The 21,284-nt window shown below is 50.8% G+C and overlaps 1 protein-coding gene and 1 long non-coding RNA gene across 6 annotated transcripts in view; one reads left to right on the top strand and one right to left on the bottom strand.

The window, feature by feature from the left end:
• The window catches only part of SP2 (Sp2 transcription factor), a 46,880-nt gene extending 31,300 nt beyond the window's left edge, over positions 1–15,580 (bottom strand). The window contains exons 1-3 of one of the 4 annotated variants that reach the window (XM_061391528.1): positions 13,451–13,539; positions 4,233–4,397; positions 3,536–3,918 (exon numbers count right to left, since the gene is read on the bottom strand). The gene's annotated coding sequence lies outside the window, so the exon portion shown is untranslated. Of the gene's footprint in view, positions 1–3,535; positions 3,919–4,232; positions 4,398–10,411; positions 10,640–13,450; positions 13,540–15,522 lie in introns of those variants that run through there. The other 3 variants (XM_061391530.1, XM_061391527.1, XM_061391529.1) reach the window with 3 other exon arrangements.
• On the top strand, positions 52–20,963 carry LOC133232300 (uncharacterized). 2 transcript variants are annotated; one of them, XR_009731362.1, is made up of 4 exons: positions 52–833; positions 4,558–4,632; positions 10,886–16,092; positions 20,416–20,963. It is a non-coding gene; the product is annotated as an uncharacterized LOC133232300 (long non-coding RNA). The 2 variants fall into 2 exon arrangements; XR_009731361.1 differs by having other exon boundaries at positions 52–445.
• Positions 20,964–21,284: the final 321 nt, after the last annotated feature.

Below are 21,284 nucleotides of genomic sequence, written 5' to 3' on the forward strand. Positions count from 1 at the left end.
AGAGCTCGGTACATTGGGGACCGACAGCACTATCAACCAATCAAAGAGAGGCATCTAGAGCGACGTTGGCTTGGCCAATAGACCTGTGAAATGTCACTGACGGACGGTAGAGGGCACCAACCGGAAGCTTACTGAAAAGTGAACGACATGTTCGCCAGCCAACTGAAGGGAGGCAAAGTCCCACCTACCAGGTGGTTGATGGACAGCAACAGGAAGCTAGATGGGGAGGGGCTTAGCTAAGGAGTGGTTTTGTATTGGTCGTGGTTGACCTTCCACCCACCTTTAATCCAGAAGATGAGTGATAGATCTGCCCTAAAACCAATCAAAAGTCCTCAGGGTGAGGCCGACAAATGCCCTATAAATAGAATCTACTTTGATCCTAAATCCAGCGTCGCCCTGGTGTGGTAGGGGTGTCTCGCTCTTCTGTTGTTCAACCCGTTGCCTGGTGAGTTGAAAGCCACCAGCCTTTTATTCAATTTTTTATCTTTCATCGCTTCTGAAGAGGGAAGTGAGCCTCCAGGCGACTTTGTCAGTGAGACATTGGCAGCAGGCACAATAGCGGGAGTTGGGGCTGCGTGACACTTCTCAAAGTATTTTCACCGTCTCAGTTCAAATCCCTCACAATCCTCTCCTGGTTATTGCATCAACCTGCCAACGTGGGCATCAGAATCACCTGAAGCTCTCTAAAAGATTCTAGGACTGCCTCTTGTGTCCGGCGCACGACAGAAATATGCATTCTAACGAGCGCCTCTGGTGGACAGAATTGGCCTCTGCCCCCACTTACCTCCTTGAATGAAGTGCTGTTAGTACAGCACTTGGCAGGCGCGACCTGGGTAGGTTTATCTTCCCTATAAGATGTGTAACTTTGGAACGCGTTAGTGAGAAGGAATCCACTCTGGTGTCAGACCAGCCTGGGTTCGAAACTCGCACGGCCTACTTACAAGAGAGGTAGGGTACCGAAACTCCGTGCATCTTAATGTCCTCATCTGTGAAATGAGGCTGCTCACACCTACACCTTAGAGCAGGACTTTACTTTTTTTTTTTTTATCATAACCCCACAGTGAGAAATACATTTGCATTCTCACCCAGTACAATTATACTCCTGTGAGTGTATGATAAAATTTTACAGAAACAATACTTAACCCTTCCTACCATGATCCACTGATGTTTTCTGTCTTGTCCTATCTTTTTCTTTCTTCCCTCCCTCCCTCCCTCCTTTCCTTTTTTTTTTTTTAAATATTGAAGTCTAGTTGATTTACAGTATTGTGTTAGTTTCAGGTGTATAGCACAGTGATTCAGATATATATATGTGTGTGTGTGTTTGTATTCCTTTTCAGAAGGAATGTATTCCTTCTGAAATACATACACAGTGTGTGTGTATTCTTTTCCCTCATAGGTTACTACAAGTTACTGAGTATAGTTCCCTATGCTATACAGTAGGTCCTTATTGGTTATCTATTTTATATATGCATGCATGTTCAGTTGCTGAGTTGTGTATGACTCTGCGACCCCATTGACCAGGCTCCTCTGTCCGTGGGATTCTCCAGGCAAGAATACTGGAGTGGGTTGCCATTTCCTTCTCCATGGAATCTTCTCAAACCAGGGATCAAACCCACATCTACTGCATTGGCAGGCGGATTCTTTACCACTGCACCACCAGGGAAGTTGTTATTTTATATATAGTAGTGAAAGTGTTAGTTGCTGAGTCATGTCCAATTCTTTGCGACCCTATGGACTGTAGCCCATGGGGGCTCCTCTGTCCGTGGAATTCTCCAGGCAAGAATACTGGAGTGGGTAGCCATTCCCTTCTCCAGGCGATCTTCCCAACCCAGGAGTCATACCCAGGTCTCCTGCATTGCAGGCAGATTTATTACCATCTGAGCCACCAGGGAAGCCCTATGTGTATATGTTAATCCCAACCTCCTCCTATTTTATCCCTTCCCTTACTTTCTTTTCTTGATCATGACCAGCAGTTTGAATAACATTATCATGAAGGGTTGATGTAATAAAATACAGAGCAGTATGCCCAGTATTGTTGAATTGTTAATTGTTGAATAATTGTTACTAGTCTCTTCCAGGCTATCCCTTTGAAAAAAATAGGACTTCCAAAGAATTCACTTTTTCAGTTAAGATCCTTCATTGGCTCCCTTCGCCCTTCTGGATAAAAAGTCCATACTCCTTTCTAGGCAAACAATGGCCTTCACACTCTTTGTGTACCTTTCATGTTTCATCTCCCTCTGCCATCCTATTCTCTTTCCATAATCCTACCTTTTTGCCTCAAGAAAAGGTTCCACAGTTCCTAAACACATACTCCTCTATTTCCTGTCTTACTTTTTCCTTCCTTTTTCCTGGTAAACTCCTATGCATCCTTCAAGAACCTGCTCCAAGTTTGATCTCCTGCTAAGCCAGAGCCTTTTCCTTCTCTGGGCTGTTCTTGGCACAGGCAAAGGGCTTCACTCTCTCACACTGCATTACCCACTTTCATTCTTCTGACTTTTGACTGTGGACTGCAGTGGAAGTTTTGAGGCCAGTACTAGAAGACTGGCAAGAAATGTATGCTGAGCTAAAGAATGAATATTTGCATACAATTACATCTACATATGACTTGTTTATGTAGACCGTACATTCTGTTCCCATGCCATTATTCAAGGTAAGATTGCTTCACTTTTGAGCCAAGGACTCCACCCAGGTTCCATGAGTCAGCTACTTTAGGGTGCAGGGATTTGAGGGGCGAGGTGGGGTTGAATTTCCTGCTGGGCTGCTGCCAAACCTCTTGTGAGATGAAGGCTGGGGCTGCTGTGCTTCTTGCACCCCAGAAGCCCCGTCATGAAGCCAGCAGAAGCAGGAGGGATTTGCATGTGTGGGTAGTGGGCAGGGTGCAAAAACTCCGAAGAATTTGGCAGCAGTTTTGAGTAGTTTAAATGGTTCTTTCCTTTAAAGACCACCATGTTTCTTGTTTCCACCAAAGGTACAGCTGAGGAAGGGGGTACCTGCCATGGAGAGGACCCCCTTGTACTTTTGCCTGGACCCTTGGAGTCTTTGAGCCTCACTTACAACGCACTAAAGCCATCACACAGTTTCTCTTCCCACAGACCGCTTCCCACAGATGGCCCCCAGACTCTACAGAGAGGACAGGCAAGGTTGCCAGCTCCTAATGCCTGCTTTCCCCTGGCTGCTCTTTAGATTCACTGCTGCTGCTGCTAAGTCGCTTCAGTCGTGTCCGACTCTGTGCGACCCCATAGACGGCAGCCCACCAGGCTCCCCCATCCCTGGGATTCTCCAGGCAAGAACACTAGAGATTGTTTAATAAATTCTAAACCATGGCCAAGAAAATCAGTATCTCTGGGGGTGCAACCCTGGTGAGGGTATTAAGTTCCTCAGGTTATTCCAACAGGCAGCTAAATTAGAGAACTGCTTGTCAGCCCAAAGATGTTTTCTGGTGGGGGTCCTCAGGTAAACCACTATGAATAGTCTATAACCTCCACCTGTACCCATTCCTGTCCCTCTTCCTGAGTTTCTCCCCTGCCCATCCTACCTGCTTCGATCTCCACAGAGCCAGGGCAGACAGGTGGTTCCAGCTGCAGGTCTCAGCATCAACCAGGAGAAGAATCTCTTCCATGGGTGCGTCTGGATATAGCTTCTCCTTTGGTGATCTTCCATGGGTGCATCTGGACATAGCTTCTCCTTTGGTGATACCTGCCTTATTTCCAACCACTTTCAGCCTCTTCCTGCTCTAAGTTGTCACTTTCTCCCCATTTCTAACTTGTAAAGTTAACCTTTTCTCCACCGCTAAAGTCCCTCTATTTGTCTTGTCCACCACAGCACCTTCCACTCCCAGCACATTGCTTGATATATAGCCGGTGCATGGTACATGCTTGTTGACTGACTGAATGACTGCGTCTGGAGGAGTCCTTGGGCCTAGAAAAGAAAACAAAGGCCCTTGCTAAACCATCTAACTTCCAGGAAAACAAAACCGAACTTTTAAGTCCCACCCTGGTGCTCCGGGCTGGTTGCATCTACCTGGGACTTAACCACCCCCTGCCCAAAACTTCCCGCCCCCTGTTCAACTACAAATGCCATCTCAACCAAAGATTACCCAAAACGTCCCGCCTGATAACATTTCCCTTATCGCTTCCACAAACCTCCCTTTAAATATGAAGCCTCCCTGATCCCTCTGGCGCTCAGCCTTAGGCCGACTGTCGCCCCTCCTTGCCTGAATAAAGGTAACCTACCTCCATTGAGGTTGTCTCTCCTTTTCTGCCTCAGCTGAACTATACCTTCCATTTTTGGTGCTGAAACCCGGGAGAGGGCACGGCACTCCTGTGTCCTGTCGCTCTCGCTCACTCACTCACTCTCGCTCTCACTCTCCCTCTCGTTGTTTCCCCTGTTGCTGGAATCTGGAAACGTGAACTCACTTTCTGCCAGGGCTCATAAGTTCCCCTCAGGGATGCCTAGTGCCTTTGTGAGTGGTGCAAGCCTTGTCCTAAGGCTTTATTGGTGCTTTATGTACCCACAGGCCTCCGGCTCTATCCCCTTCTCTCTCTCTCTCTCTGACAGCCTCCGGAATAGGGAACTCTTGCCATTCGACTGCTCTACATGCAACACTCCACTCAAGCCGGCCCCTAGATTAAGGTAAGATCTGGACGGTGTTCTAGAGGCACCCTAGAACCCAGTCCTCTCCGGGTCCTGGGGACCCGTGGCCTAAGGCCACTCTGTAAGCAACCGTGGGGGATGCACCTCGACACAGAGCTCTCTTTTCATAATTCCTATTGTTATGGATGACAACTTGAACTCCCAATAGGAGTCTCTGCTTGCCTTTCAATTATGGGGTCTGGCCAGTCTGTCCCAAAAGATTCCCCTCTGGCCTGTGTTCTCAAAAATCTCAAACCACTCTTACTCACTGAACTTAAAGCTAACCACTTAAAACAACTCTGTATACAGATCTGGCCTCAATACCAATTGGACAGTCAAGACCACTGGCCTGAATTTTGCACATTTGACTTTAACATTCTTCAAAATCTCACCGACTTCCCTAAACGGAATGGCAAGTGGGAATGGCAAAGCCTTTTAGGCCCTTCGGAGCAGGCCCTCCCTATGCAAGGCCTGCTCCACCCATGAGGTCCTTCTATGCAGCTTGTCTCCCAAACAAAAGGGCTCTTCTTCAATTAACCCCCTATGGTGCCTTCCTCACCCCTGGAGTTTGACCCCACTGACGAGCCCCCTCCCTACCAGCCACACCTCCGACCCTCTCCTTCCCCTTCATCCAACTCACCTACTGACTCCGAAACCTCTCCTGACTCTCCCTCAACCCCACTACCGCATCTTCCCAACCCGACCCCTTCCCTCCGCCCCGCCCCCCGCCCCCCACCACAGGGTCAGTACCCACAGAGTCAGTACATGTTTCCCCTGAGAGAGGTGGCAGGACCAGACGGCCCCACCCGAATCCACGTGCCATTTTCATTGTCAGACATGAGCCAGATAGAAGAAAAGTTAGGATCATTTTCTGTAAATCCTGCCAGATACAGAAAAGAATTCCTGAGACTCTCCAAGACCTATAACCTCACATAGAGTGACGTATATTATATCCTAAATGCCACTCTCACCCCAGATGGAAAAGACCGTATCTGGCAAGCAGCAAAAGCCCATGCTGATCACTTACATAACCAAGACCTGGATAGCCCAGCTGCTGATGAGGCGGTCCCTCAGTTAGATCCCTGCTGGACTTACCAGCCCAGTGACCCAGGTATCAGGAGACTCAATCATGATTACCTGCCTTCTAGAAGGAATGCAGAAAAATACTCCTATACATGTCAGTTATGATAAAGTCAGGGAAGTCACCCAAGGGGCGGACGAAAATCCAGCCTTATTCTTGGCATGCCTCACAGAGGCAGTCCAGAAGTATACCAACCTAGATATCACCACCCCTGCTGGGTTACTGTACCTTCATGTTCAGTTCATCAGCCAGTCCGCCCCGACACTAGACGCAAGCTTCGACAACTAGAGAAGGGCCCTGAGACCGCCCACAAAGAGACCTTCTAGAATTAGCCTTCAAGGTGTTCAATAATAGGAAGAGGCTACGAGAGAAAAAGACCGTGAGAGAAAAGCTAAATATGCCTTTTTGGTGGCAGCAATTAAGGGAAGAGATCAGCCTGGCCCAAGTCATCCTAGGCCGGGGCATAAGACCCACCCCCCCGGACCCTGCTTCCAATGCAACCAGTCAGGACACTGGGCAAAGACATGCCCAAACCCACGGCCCCCGACAAAAGCATACCCAAACTGTGGTTGTTTGGGACACTGGAAAATGGACTGTCCCCAGGGATGCCCTGGCACTCCTGGGGAGGACCCCACCTCCCAGACCTGGAGAATGTAATGTCCACAGGGATGCCCTGGCACCCCTGGAGAGATCTCCACTTCTCCCCAGAACCCCAGCATAACCCTACGAGAGTTGTTCCAATGACGGGACCTGGGTTCCAGCCCCCCAGCCCATGTCCTGGACACAAGCTTGGAACTTAGGGTAGACGGGGTAGTGGCTGGTGAAAAGACCTCCTTTATAGTAGACACTGGAGCCACTTTCTCTCTCAACTTCCTACTCTGGCCCAACTCAAGACTCAGAACTCACAATAAAGGGGGTCTCTGGAGAAACCTATATGCAGGTCAGGAAGCAACAGTTAGAACTGGACATGGAACAACAGACTGGTTCCAAATAGGAAAAGGAGTACATCAAGGCTGTGTATTGTCACCCTGCTTATTTAACATATGCAGAGTGCATCATGAGAAACGCTGGGCTGGAAGAAGCACAAGCTGGAATCAAGATTGCCGGGAGAAATATTAATAACCTCAGATATGCAGATGACACCACCCTTATGGCAGAAAGTGAAGAGGAACTCAAAAGCCTCTTGATGAAAGTGAAAGTGGAGAGTGAAAAAGTTGGCTTAAAGCTCAACATTCAGAAAATGAAAAAAAAAAGAAAAAAAGAAAATGAAGAGCATGGCATCTGGTCCCATCACTTCATGGGAAATAGATGGGGAAACAGTGGAAACAGTGTCAGACTTTATTTTTTTGGGCTTCAAAATCACTGCAGATGGTGATTGCAGCCATGAAATTAAAAGACGCTTACTCCTTGGAAGGAAATTTATGACGAACCTAGATAGCATATTAAAAAGCAGAGACATTACTTTGCCAACAAAGGTCCATCTAGTCAAGGCTATGGTTTTTCCAGTGGTCATGTATGGATGTGAGAGTTGGACTGTGAAGAAAGCTGAGCACCGAAGAATTGATGCTCTTTAACTGTGGTGTTGGAGAAGAAGACACTTGAGAGTCCCTTGGACTGCAAGGAGATCCAACCAGTCCATTCTAAAGGAGATCAGCCCTGGGTGTTCTTTGGAAGGAATGATGCTAAAGCTGAAACTCCAATACTTTGGCCACCTCATGTGAAGAGTTGACTCATTGGAAAAGACCCTGATGCTGGGAGGGATTTGGGGCAGGAGGAGAAGGGGACAACAGAGGATGAGATGGCTGGATGGCATCACCAACTCGATGGACATGAGTTTGGGTAAACTCCAGGAGTTGGTGATGGACAGGGAGGTCTGGCGTGCTGCGATTCATGGGGTCGCAAAGAGTTGGACACGACTGAGCAACTGAACTGGAGTTCCCTTAAGGCCAAAAATCAGCCCTCCATTACTGTCAGTTTGGAAAATCGACCCTCATACACTCATTCCTCATAATGACTCAGTGTCCCATGGCACTCCTAGGGAGAGATTTGTTATCCAAATTGGGGGTCTTTATTACCATACCCCACCTCTATAGAGTCTCTATATTCTGCATGAAGATGGCACCTGGACTGTCCCTATCCCTCACCCCTGGCCTTCCCATGGATTTACCCACCTTAGACCCCCAAGTCTGGTACACTGATCACCCATCCATAGCCAAACATCATCCCCCACTCCACATTACCCTAAAAGACCCTTCGACTATAATCATGCAACAACAGTACTCTCTTACCCCAGAGGCCCACAAGGGACTTAAGCCTATCATAGACCATCTTCTTCAAGTCTCCATCTTAATTCCTACCGATTCACCACACAACACCCCTAATTCTGGCAGTAAGGAAGGGACCAAACTCTTGGAGACTGGTCCAGTATCTGCGAAGAATCAATGAGGCCATCGTACCGACATTCCCAGTAGTCCCTAACCCTTACACCCTTCTGTCTGCCATACCCCCGACTGCAACCCACTTCACAGTATTAGATTTCAAAGACGCCTTTTTCACCATCCCCCTCCACCCCCTCTCCCAACCCCTTTTTGCCTTCACCTGGCAAGACCCCAAGACTCATGTTTCACTACAACTAACATGGACAGTTCTCCCCCAGGGGTTCAGAGACAGCCCCCACTTTTTTGGACAGTCTTTACAAAAGGACCTACAGACACTCGACCTAGCCCCAAGTCATCTCCAATACGTGGATGACCTCCTCCTTTGTAGCCCAACCCGAAAACTCTGCCTCCAACATACTGCCAAACCTTTTGGAGCCCTGGGATCCTGGGGTTATCAGGTATACCGATCCAAGGCCCAAATAGCCCAGACAAATGTCAACTACCTGGGGCTCTCCATATCCCACCAACAAAGAACTATTCCCCCAGGTAGAATCCAGGCCTTGATTAACTATCCACTTCCAAAAACAAATAGGGAGCTCCTGTGTATCCTCGGCCTCCTAACTTTTTCAGTAGCTGGATCCCTAACTTCCCCCTCATTACAAAGCCGCTCTATGAGGCAACTAAAGGATGTCCAGATGAGCCCCTCTTTAACCCCTCCTCGCTGGCCAGTCCTATTTGCCAGCTCACCCAGAGCCTCCTCCAAGTGCCAACTCTCCACCTGCAAGATCACACCAGACCATTCTTTCTATTTGCACACTCCAACCAAGGACAGGCCCTGGGACTTCTGTGTCAGTGGGCTGGAGGCACCTGGGCTCCCGTAGCCTATCTGTCAAAACAGCTTGACATGGTGACCCAGGGATGGCCTCCCTGTGTACAGGCCATGGCTGCTATCACAGTGCTCGTACCCAAAGCAAATAAACTCTCTAACATGCCCCTTTAACAGTTTGTTCTCCACACACCTTTCGAGACTTACTATCACATCAAGCGCTTCTCTCCCTTCCCCCTTCCAGGGTACAGGCCCTACATGCCTTTCTCCTCAACCCTCAGCTCTCATTCTCCCCCTGCTCTCCCCGTTAACCCCGCCAGCTTATTACCCACGTCCTCTACAACAGACCCCCTCCTACATAGCTGCAGCCTAATGGTAGATCTCACCCAAAACCCCTTCCAGCATTTCACAGATCAGCCCATCCTCGACCCAGACACCCCACACTGGTTCATTGATGGCAGCTCTCAAAAATCCCACCCTTTGCAGCCGGATATGCCATCATCCAGGGGGACTTTCGTCACAATCACGGGACGCAGACAATTGAAGCTTCACCTCTGCCACCTCACACCACCTCCCAACAGGTAGAACTGATAGCTCTCACCAGAGCTTTAACTCTGGCTAAAAATCTAAGGGTTAACATCCACTCAGACTCCAAATATGCCTTATAACATTCTTCATGCAAACATCCTAATATGGAGAGAAGGAGGTTTCCTAAACCAAAAGGGATCCCCCACTATTAATTCAGACCTGATCCACAAACTTCCTAGAGGCAGCACTCTGACCAGACAAAGCCATCATCCTCCACTGTAGGGGACATCAAAAGAGAAGTCTCATATCAACCTACAACAATGCCACAGACCAGAAGGCAAAGGAGATAGCCCTGTCCCATCCTTCCCTCCAGTCCCCTGTCATCTTAGCCCTGACTCCATCCAACCCTCCCACCACCAGAGAAATCCTCTCTTATCTACACTCACTCTTTGATCCCTCGTCCAAGACACTCCAACAGTTCCTCCTCCATAACCACTTCCCCATGTCGACTGCTGACCAACAACATTTAGATAACCTTACCCGCTGCTGTCAGACATGTCAACGTACTAGTCCCAGTTCCCAGCGTAAACCTACACCCTTTCCAACCCATCAAATGCGAGGCAGCCTCCCAACACAGGATTGGCAGACAGACTTTACTCCTATGCCCCTGGTTCGGAGATTCAGATACCTCCTGGTCCTTGGGGACACCTTTTTGGGATGGGTAGAAACATTTCCTACCACAAACAAAAGAGCCCACACTGTGGCCCAAATCCTCCTCACAGAAATTATCCCCAGGTTTGGCTTACCTTCATCCCTACAGTCTGATAATGACCCAGAATTTATGTCCAAGGTCACCCAACAACTTGTCCAATTCTTACAGATACCCTGGAAATTTCACATTCCATTTTGTCCCCAGTCCTCAGGAAAGGTAGAAAGGATGGATAGAATAATCAAAGAAATTCTTACCAAACTATCCCTCGAGGTACATCTGGATTGGACTAAACTTTTGCTGATTGTTTTCCTCAAAGTACGGGCTTTGCCCAGAAAGCCCCTGGGGCTGAGCCCCTTGCAGGTGATGTACAGAAGGCCCATGCTTCCTCCTGGACTCCCCCCTGAATCTCTTCCCATACCAAGCTTCCTACACTCCCCTCTGCTGATGGAACTCTACAATGCCCTCTAGAAATACGTCAACCACAACTTGCCTGCCCCTGACCCCCAAGCCCCCTTGCCCCTTTTACAAACTGGGGACATGGTCTACCTGTCTGATAATCCCCAGGGTGACCTAACCCCAAAGTGGCAGGGACCATTCAAAATCCTCCTCCTCACACCGACTGCAGCTAAACTCAGAAGGTCACCTCTTGGGTACACCTCTTGCCTAAAACGGGTCACCTCCGACCCTGCTCTGCCCTCCTTAACTGACTTATCAGGTCTCCCTCACAGGACCCACATCCTTAAAACTCACCCAGCGACAACCCCTGTCAGCCATCCCAGAGGACACTGAATGACCCGGACACTCCTTAACCTACGACTGTTCCTGACCCAACTACTACAAGACCTCTGGACCAGCACCCCGACTGGAACCTCCTTCGAAGCTCTGACCACCCCGGTGTCTCATCCGTGGCTCCAAGGGACCTTCTACAACCTAAGTCCAGAAGAAATTGATTTCTTTACTCTCATACATGAACACTGTTCCTCCTCAGATTTAAGCAACCACCAACTTGGGGCCTTCCGCCCCTCATCCTGACTGGCCTCTCCCCATCTCTCTAACTATAACTGCACTCTTAATCTTAGTCCTTGCTATAAGCCCAGTAACTGTCTCCCCTCAGGACTGGTCACCTAGCCTTCATCTCTTCGTCGGTATCGCCTACATTGTTAGCTGTGTTCTACTCCTAGGGTGCTATTTCCTCCACACTGCCTAACTAACAGACCCATGACTCCCCCTGTTCTTATCCTTCCTGCACTCCCCTGTCTTCTGGCTAGTCCCTGCCCCTGCTCAGACATCTATTCCTATGTTCATTCCTCATGTTATAATATGGCTCCAAGACCATGAACCTTGGTGGGGCAGAAGTCTAAATCCCTACTCACTGTTAAAGTACAGAAGAGAGGGAATTTCGTGAGCACCTGCCATAAGCTAAATGGAAGAAACATGTTTTTATCCCATTACCCACTGGGGGTACTCAGACAGCAGTCGCTGCTGCTGCTGCTGCTGCTAAGTTGCTTCAGTTGTGTCCAACTCTGTGAGACCCCATAGATGGCAGCCCACCAGGCTACCCCGTCCCTGGGATTCTGCAGGCAAGAACCCTGGAGTGGGGTGCCATTGCCTTCTCCGATGGGAGTGGGGTACTAGATTAATATCGGGAAAAGAAACAAGAACAAGTCATAAAGAACATAATTTCCCAGTTACAGGCTACCCCTGAGCCTTATAAATGCCTAGAGCTCCTTTCCCAATTACGGCATCTCCTAAAACCTCCCTCTGACAACCAACACCTTACCCGCCTTCTCAACTCTTCCTTCCAATTCTTCCAGTACACACAACACACATCCCAGTGTTGGGTATGCATGTCACTGTCTCCCTCACCGCACATAGCAGTTCCCTTACCCTCAACCTGGCTGTCACAGGGCGACTATACCTCCCTCCCCAACAAAAAACTACACAACTCACTGGGCCAGTCTCTGACAATGTCCTACTCTCAGCCTCTTCAAACCTAACCTGTATTAACTACTCTAGTCCCAACTACACTGGTCTTACAAACTCCGCTCCCTCCTCCTGTTCCACTTGGGTTCTCTGGAACAGCACAAATAATCGCACCAACCCCGGAATCTTCATTCTCTGTGGGACCTACGCATATTCATGTCTCCCCGTTGACCCCCTTGGACCTTCATCTTGGTCTTCCTGTCCCCAGGTCTAACATTCCTCAAAGAAGAGATAGAACAAATAGTCTACCCCCAAGGGGAACTTTCCCACAGAAAAAAACGAGCTGTCATAGCCCGCCTCCTGACTGGGACAGGCATAGCAGCAGCCCTAGGCACCAGGAGCGGGGGCATCTCGACCTTGGCCCATTTCTACTACAAGCTGCCCCAAGAACTTAATGAGGGTATGGAGCAGGTAGTGGAGTCCTTCGTTTTGGTCCAAAGACAAATTAACTCATTAGCTTCTGTGGCCCTACAAAATGGGCGAGCCCTGGACCTTCTCACCACGGAAAAGGGAGGGGCCTGCCTTTTCCTAGGAGAGGACTGCTGCTCTTTGTTAATGAAACGGGCATAGTCCAGGGCAGAGGCAAAGAACTTAGGGACAGAATTGAACACCCGCAGAAAAGAGTTACAAAACCTTTACACTCCCCAAAACCTGTTCCAACTGGCCCTCCCTTGGTTGCTCCCTTTCTTGGGACCATTGGTACTTATCATTTTATTCCTCTTATTAGGACCCTGTCTCTTCAATCTCTTCCCAAGGTTTCTCCAAGAATGAATTTGGGTCATCTCTCGAGACCAGGTCAAGATCATTCTTCTTAAGAACCTCACCCCGACCTCAGGAAAAGGAGACCCTGGGCCTTAGGACGATCCTCCGTTCCAGACCCAGAACCATCGTCCCTATCCAGCAGGAAGTAGCCAGAGAGATACAGCGCCCTTTTTCCCATTTCTTATGATTTCAGGGTCTGGAATGAAGGAGTGCTTGGGCCTAGAAAAGAAAACAACAGTCTCAAAGGTCCTTGCTGAATTATCTAACTGCGGGGGAAAACAAAACCGAACTTTTAAGTCCCACCCTGGTGCTCCGGGCTGGTTGCATCTACCTGGGACTTATCACCCCCTGCCCAGAAACCTCCCACCCCCTGTTCAACTACAAATGCCATCTCAACTAAAGATTACCCAAAACGTCCCCCACCTGATAATGTTTCCCTTATCGCTTCCACAAACCTATTAAATATGAAGCCTCCCTGATCCCTCTTGTGCTCAGCCTGGTCGTTAGGCCGACTGTCACCCCTCCTTGGCTGAATAAAGGTAACCTACCTCCTTTGAGGTTGTCTCTCCTTTTCTGCCTCGGCCCAAACTATACCTTACAGCATCCTTTTAACATTTTTCATGTACTAAGATCCTTCTCTTCCAGTCCCGGCTTCCTCCACCTCCACTTCACTTCTCCTTCCTTGTCTGTCTCTTAACCCCTTTCCCTCTTCATTTTCCCATGTTTTCCCTGCTTCCTGACATTTTCCTTTTCCTCCTTTTCTGCATGTGGTTGCCCCCATCTGATTCATCAGTACCAGATAGTGAGCATCTATCCCTGAGGATGCCGAGGGCACCAGAGGGAGGGAGGGATGGCTGCAGAACCACAGTCTTTGCCCTCAAGAAGCTCCACATTCCTTCTGGGACCTCTTATGAAAGGAACCACCTAGTGCAGCTGCTGTTGGATGTCCAGAAATCAGAAGAATATCAATGTCCCAGCACTTGACTTTCTGTTGATCCTCACTCATCACTACAACCCAAGCTTTAGTGTTATTTTTGAAGAGTTGCAGCCAACTCAGCCTTCTACAGGCTGCTCGTTCTGCCTTAAGGATTTTCCCAGTAGCCTCTGCTTCTCTTTCCCTCCTCTGGTTTTCTACATTCTCATCTCCTCTTGCCACCTACAGAAAAATCAAAGTTGCAGACTTTTCAAACCATTCCTGACACTCTTACATCCCAAGAGAAAGATTTGATGGGACATAGACCTAGTTTAAATGAACCATTGTGTTTTTTTTCTCCCAGGTCCATCTATGGTTTCAATTATCCAGATTTCCTTAGTCTTTTCTGGGCACGAAAAATTTAACAGAAGCTATAAAATGTATCTCCCGGCTTTTACTTTGGCAGCTACCTTATCCTCACTCCAGGTGCGCACACACAGCGACCCCTCCTTCTCCACTACCCAGAGATGCCTAGCCTAATACTGACTCATCAACTCCCTCTGTCCCGTGGTTCCCCTGCCCAGACCTATGGCTGTCCTCCACCAACTGCCATGGAATCTTCCAGCGAGGACATTCCACTCATCCTTCCCCACAGAGTTCCTCCCCTTCCCCAGCTTCTCCCTACTCCCAGTCCCCTTGGGATGAGATCTGTGAAACCTCCAAAAGGCAGCCCCCACAGGATCCTTTCAGGATGGAAGGCACTGGCGGCTCCCCAGCCTTTGTGTGTCGCCACCAGGGGGCGTCCAAGGCATTTCCAAACAGCGGACGCTGGGTGTTTTGCTTTTTTAATATTGGAGCAGAAAGATAAGCTTGAAAATCCAATTTAACAAGCATTCATTGAGTACCCACTGTTTGCCAGGCTTGTGCCCTGATTCGCCTGAACACAGAGCACGTTCCAGCCTCTACAAAAGACTCCTTGAAAAGAACCATTTGCCTCTCCAAGGAATCATTTTCTACCAACCAGCTCCTCTTACTGCCTGTGGTAACAGCATCCTCTCTCCCCCTAGGCCTCTTGCCTGCGTTCAGCCCCTCCCCACCCTTCCTGACCTTGTGAACAAAGCTCCATGTCTGCTTCTCAGAGCCCAGATTCCCCACAGCAGACTGGAAACATCCCTAGGAACGTAGAGCAGTTGTGAAGTTCCCTGGGTGGGCACTTTCTCTTCTGGATCCCCAACGCCCTTCTGTCAAAACTCCATCTCCTTCTCCGTCACTAGCCTCCTGAGAGTCCCCCAGACCCCCTGAGTGTGGAGAGTGGGCATTGAGTGAGGCCATTATCTGGGACACTGGGCTCAAGAGCACGACTTCTTCACTTGGGAGTTCCGACCCAGCTGGCAGAGACTCGGGAAGTGGTGATAACAATAACCATAATAATATTAATAATAACGTTGGGGCCCACAAAATGGCTGTGAAATCCTCTCTAATGATCCCTTATATTTATAGATCTCCTTCCTCCTAGACACTTCAGAGCCATTGCCCAACGAACCCTGCTAGCTTCCCTAGGAGGGACAATTAACCCCCTATTTTATGGTTGGAAAACTGAAGCCCTGAGAAGGTGAGGGAGTTGGCCGAGGTTACGCAGGGCGGTAGTGATGGCAGAATTTGTGGAAGTAGCACTCTCGCTTTCCTTTCCTTTCCATCAAGACCCACCTAAGTGTGTGTGCCCAGGAACACACATGCTCACTGTCCATCCCGAATCGGCCTTGCCAGGGACCTCAACGTCTGGGAGACGCCGGAACCTGAGTAAAGGCTTGTTGCCTAGGGCAACAAGGAGGGCCATCCTTGTCATGACCAAGGAGGGTGTCTCAGGGTCAGCCAAGGTTCTGGGGAAATCTGCCTCTGTCCTGTTGGACACATCTGTGTCTAGCAGCATGCCAGTCACAACCAGGCCTTCCCAGACTTCAGGACTCGTGAGGAAAGAAGGGTGGGCTGCTTGCACAACAAGTGCCCCGCTGACAGGGCCAAGGACGTGTTCACTCGGAAAACCAGGATGGATGCAGGATTCCCTAACCCCATCCAGTCACAATATTAAGGATGGCAGTGCGGCTCCAGGAAGAAGAGATGTGGTAGTCCTTGAGGGGAAGGAAAAAGTCTCCCAAACAAGAATGGCAGTTATTTGGCCTACATAGGAAGACACTGTGGTCATCAGCAAGGAAGGCAGGGAGAGCTGCTGCTGGCACGGCTGACTGAATCTTAGCTTCACCAGGAGAGTACAGAGAAGTAAGGAGATGAGTTTTTCTAGTCTGAACTCAGAATGGAAAGGGGGAATGTGCTGTCTTTTGCAGCAGGAGGGAATAAGTTTATCTAATCTAAGAGCTTCCTGGTTTACAAAGGAATGCCCTGGAGCCAGTGACAGGGATGAGCGCGGTGACTTGTGGCCAATGTGAACACAGGTTCCAGTTAGCTTGGATGCTGGGACTGGGAGAGTCACACGTGGGTGGGTCCCTCCTTGGAGAGCAGTGGAGACAAGGGTGACCGCAGCCTGGCCTGGATCCTTCCAGTCACTGATCCTTCCTGACAGGGCCCCCACCCACCAGCTCCACTCCTGACTCTGGTCACATCCCCGAGCCCTCAGGGACAGTGACTCCCCCAGCTCCTGGTTTCCCGACTGAAACCGAGGCTCCGCATTGCTGAGATTTTACTGGAGTGCCCAGCTGGATCCCACCTTTGATCTGGCTTCAAAAAATTAAAAAAAAAAAAAAGCGCAGTACCAGGAGAGTAATTTTGCCGACCTGCTGGGAAGGAAGGCAGGCTGGAGGCAGGTCCTGACCAGCCCAACCCACTCCTCCTTGGGCCTGTCATCTGAAGGGGGCTAGGGGCCAAGGGAGCAGAAAGCCCTCTTTCCCCTTTGACTCCCCCCTCCCTTCTGGAGCGCTGACCTTGAGTTTGTCCTCCTTCCCTGCCCTGCCCACCTGCCTGCCAGTCAGAGAAAGGCCAAGAGGGACAGTACAGCTGCACCCCACCTTCTCCTGAATACGGGGCTCCCCACCCCAACCTCTTCCCTGGTGGGCTGGATTCAAGTGGTGCCCTGCTTGGACTGGCAGTGCCTCCGTCTCCTCCCCACCGTGCCCCGGCCTGGTCCTGGGGGTGCTGACCCACCACTCAGGGTGGGGCCTGGCAGTGAGTCTCTGTCCACCTGGCTGGGCACCCGAGACATTACTCAGTTAGCTGTCTCAGCGCCAGCTCTTGTCTTGGGAGGCTGGACTAAGGGGCGTGGAACGGAAGGCTAGGCTGGAGAGAGGGTGGGTCAGCCTTTTATGGGGCTTCCTCCCCGTCCCTCTCCCTGTGGCGCTGCCAGCCTGGCCCAGGATTTCCATCTTCTGGCAGCAGCCCCGCCCCCTCCCAGTTCAAAGGCTCTGGATCTCCACCTGTCCCACGATGCTCACCGGCCCCTTTCAAGTGGTTTGCAGTGCACCCCTCCCCCACCCAGCTGAAATTTAGGGCTTCTCAATACAGGTGCAGGGGACGTGGGGGACCAGGATGATGGGGTGCCGAGTCCAGAGTCAGGGAGGAGACCAAAATACACCCTTGAACCAACTAAACTGCCCCCGGTGTGGAGCCCTAGACACAGATAATCCTGCCACAGGTGGGGAAGGAGCCAGAGGTTTGGCCCAGGAGAAAACTGGCAGCTGAGTTGAGTGGGCAAGAACTGAGGGTGTGGGGCTGAGTCAAGTGCCTTCCACTCCCGAGAGTCCCAGCTCAGCTTTTTGGCTCATTGGCTGATCCAAGAGAGGGCCGCTGAGCTCCAGGGTATTCGTTGTTTGTGTGTTCTTATTGGGCCATCCTTATCTCCCTTCAGGTAAGACTCCTACCCCACGGACACACTCTGAAAGCGCTCCCTAAATGTTGAGACTCTTCCAGGATTGTCGGGAACCCACCCGCGCTCCTGCCCCCACTTCCAGGCCACTGTTGCCCTTTCCTTGTCTGGGAAAAGGGACCCTGAGAGCTTGAGCCCCACGGTCCCCAGAGGGAGGCACTCCTGGAGGTTGCCCCTCTTCCTCCCCACCACATAGCCCCAGGCACCTCTCCCTGACCTGCGGGCAGAGAAGAGTCCAGGGTAGGGGAGGAAGTTGGGAGTCACCTGGTGGGGCGGGGTCCCCGCAGTGATAACCATCTTTCTGGCAGCTCCAACCTGTTCTCGTGGTGAGTAATTTTTTTTTCCTAGAGGAGAAAGGTGAAGGCTTTGGTGGGGAGTTACCCTGGCTCTGAAGTGTCCTCACAACTTCCCCAGGTCCCCTCCAGGCCTTGTGCAAGAGCTGTAAATCTCTCACCACCCACAGGCCTGGGGGGTGGGGGGAGGCTGCAGCTGAGACTTTCATGTTTGGAGGTTTTATGCATTTGCTCCTCAGTCAGGCTCCACAGCTCCCGCCTGGGGCCTCTCCCCAGCCTGTAAAAATCCAGTCCCATAAATCTCAGCTGCCCCCCAGAGGCTAGCAGCGTTCTTCCCACTCCACCCCCTACCCACAAGCATCCCCCCACCCAAGAGACAGCAGACACAGAGCAGCCACAGGGGATGGGGAGGGGGCAGAAAAAGTTCTGAGCAGGGCACAACAGTTGGGAGAGGGGTTTTCTGCTCTTGCTGCAGCCTAGCTGGGTCCTGACCCTGTCACTGGGTGATCTGTTGCAGCAGCTTCCAGCGCTGGACAGGCTTCTGGGGAGTCCCTGATGGGGAGCCCCTGGCCTCCACTGCCTGCCGGCATCCACCTGAGCCTCCTGAGACAGGTGGCTGTCTGTCTGCCAAGCCCCCAGGTGCAGTCAGAGGTGGCAGGCAGCCCAGTGACTATGCCGCTCTCCTGGATCAAAAATGGGGAGCCTGAAGAATGGGAAAAGGTTATCATGGCTGAGACCCAGAGGGATGACCTGCATGGTCCAGGGGGATCAGAAGTAAGACACAGGTCGCAGCTTCGTAGCCTGATGGGGGAGGCTGGACACTCACCCTGGACCGAGGGGAGAGACAGGGTCTCAGGTTGCAGGCCCTGGGGAGTCTCAGGGCAGGGACAGGCAAGGAAGGGATGGGCTGGTGTCCGGTACAGGAGGGGCTCAGGAAGGACCAGATGAGAGCTGCAGAGTGTGCAGGGTGTTTTTCAGAGGAGGGAACAGTCTGTTCAAAGACTCCCAGGGGGAGAAGACGCAGCCTGGGCCGCAGGTTTGCCAGGAATGTGAGGAGCCTGTGCTTGGCTCTGCCCTTCCTAGAATCAGAGGTAGGAAGAGAGGAATAGCTTTCCTGCTGAAGGTCAGGAGAGGCAAGGTGGGCCGTGGGAGAGAGGGCTGTGGGGAGCGGAACACAGCCTCTACAGCAGAGGATCTCCCATCCTGGGGTCTCACTGACCCTCCTGGCTTTCAGGGCTCTCTGGCCCAAGGTTAGAAGCAAGTAAGTGCAAGTGTTAGTCACTCAGTGTCCAACCCTTTGCAACCGCACGGACTGTAGCCTGCCAGGCTCCTCTGTGCATAGGGATTATTCCCGCAAGAATACTGAAGTGGGTTGCCATTTCCTACTCCAGGGGATGTTCCTGACCCAGGGATGAAACCTGGGTCTCCTGCACTGCAGACAGATTCTTTACCATCTGAGCCACAGGGAAGTCCTAAGCTTAGAAGGGGTGTCCTTAAAATGGGAAGGGAAGAAGCCATCCAGCGCGGTGACTGTGCAGCCTCTGGCTAAGACCCAGGTAGACAGGTCAGGTCCATTATCCCCAAGAGGAAACAAGGAGAGCTGTGTTCAGCATGGGCAATCTCGGAGAAACCTTTGGGAAACCCAGCTTCTCTGTCCTAGAAATCATCTCATCCACCCCGCCACCCTGCTTCCCCCCATGTGGAAATTCAGCCTGACTTACATCCCATCTCTTCACTCCCATCGCCAAGCTAGGAGAGTGCTAGTGGCTACAATCATTCAACATTTATTACATGCCAGGCTTACATGCTCTAAGTGCTTTGTATGTGCTTAGCCCCACTTTACAGATGAGAAAGCTGAGGCACAGTGAGCTTAAGTAACCTGCCCAGAATCAGCAGCTGGATAATGGCACAGTCAGGTGCAGCCTGGCTTTGGAGCCCGTGTTCTCCTCCCCTGCCCTCTACCGCAGAAGCAAAGGTGCTGCGGCTGAGGCCAGAGCAGAGAGCATGCCTGCACTCCTCCTGACTCCCACAGAAGCCAGGGGGTGGTATCCTCTTTCCCAGGTTAGCAGCAGTGTGGCCTACCTACCATTCTGGTCCCCTCTGGGGCCCTTTGCCTCCCCGGGGATGCCTATTGCAGAAGCAGTATCATGTACTAGCAGCTGACTCCCACTGGATGCCCTGCTTCCGCTAGCACCCAGCAACCATGGGGAGGCTGCAATAACAAAAGTGAAACTAACTCAGCCGGTTTCCCGCCCCCACCAGGGGAAGAGGGAGCAGCCTCAGCTGGACAACAACCAATTAGGCACTTTTGATTGCCCACACTGAGGACTGTCATAATCCCCAGAGCTTGGCCAGGACGAAGAAGAGGAAATGGGATGGGACGGAAGTCCAAGATGCCTTCAGAGTTCATGCTAGCCATCTCTCTTCTTTCAGGTGGGAGAATGTTCTTCCTTTGGGAGAGGCCTGCAGCCAGGGAACTCAGAAGGTCTTCGTGTTTCACAACAATTCTTCAGCCTTGGAAAGGGGTTTTCTCTTGTTCTCAGGGAAGAGGAATCCCAAGTCTGTTTATTCCGGGGATGGGGTCGGCAGGGACCTAGGCTCACACCTGGGACCTGGACGCAGACATGGAAGCCTCTGGCTCGTACCAGTGGGATGTTGGCATCAGGGATCAGGAAATTGCTGTTTTTTCAAGTACAATCTGACTCTTCTCTCAGATCATCAGTGCCCTCCTCCAGACTGAACATTCCTCGAGACAGGTGTTTTGGGACTTCTGGTGGTCCAGTGGCTAAGACTTCACCTTTCAAAGCAGGGAGTGTGGGTTTGAGCCCTGGTCGGGGAACTAAGATCCCACATACTTTGTGACCAAATAAATCAGTAAATAAATAAAACTCTTTTAAAAAGAGATGTCATCCCAAGAGAGGGCCAGGCGTTTGTCCACTGACCCTTCCATCAAGTGCTCAGAGCCTTGTCTACAGTGGGCACCCCACTGTAGACACCCACAAGGGGTGATAGACACCCCTGCTGTCTATCAAACAATGATTCTGCCTTTGGCCTAAAGGGAGGCTGGGAAATGTAGCCATAACCTTCCTCATCTATAAAATGGAGTAATAATAAGACCAACCTTAGGGTTTGTTGTGAAGGTTCAACCAGAAACTGTGTGTGCTTGATCCACAATAAGAGCTCAGTAAATGAGAGCTTTCATTAGCTCTTTGGGCAGCTGGCAAAAGGGAAGAGACGCCTTCTTGGGCAGCAGCTTTCTGCCAATCAGAAACTAGATGGGACCCCAGTCTCCTAGGTTTAAA

This window comes from Bos javanicus, chromosome 19 (genome assembly GCF_032452875.1).
Source record: "Bos javanicus breed banteng chromosome 19, ARS-OSU_banteng_1.0, whole genome shotgun sequence".
NCBI classification, from domain to species: Eukaryota; Metazoa; Chordata; class Mammalia; order Artiodactyla; family Bovidae; genus Bos; species Bos javanicus.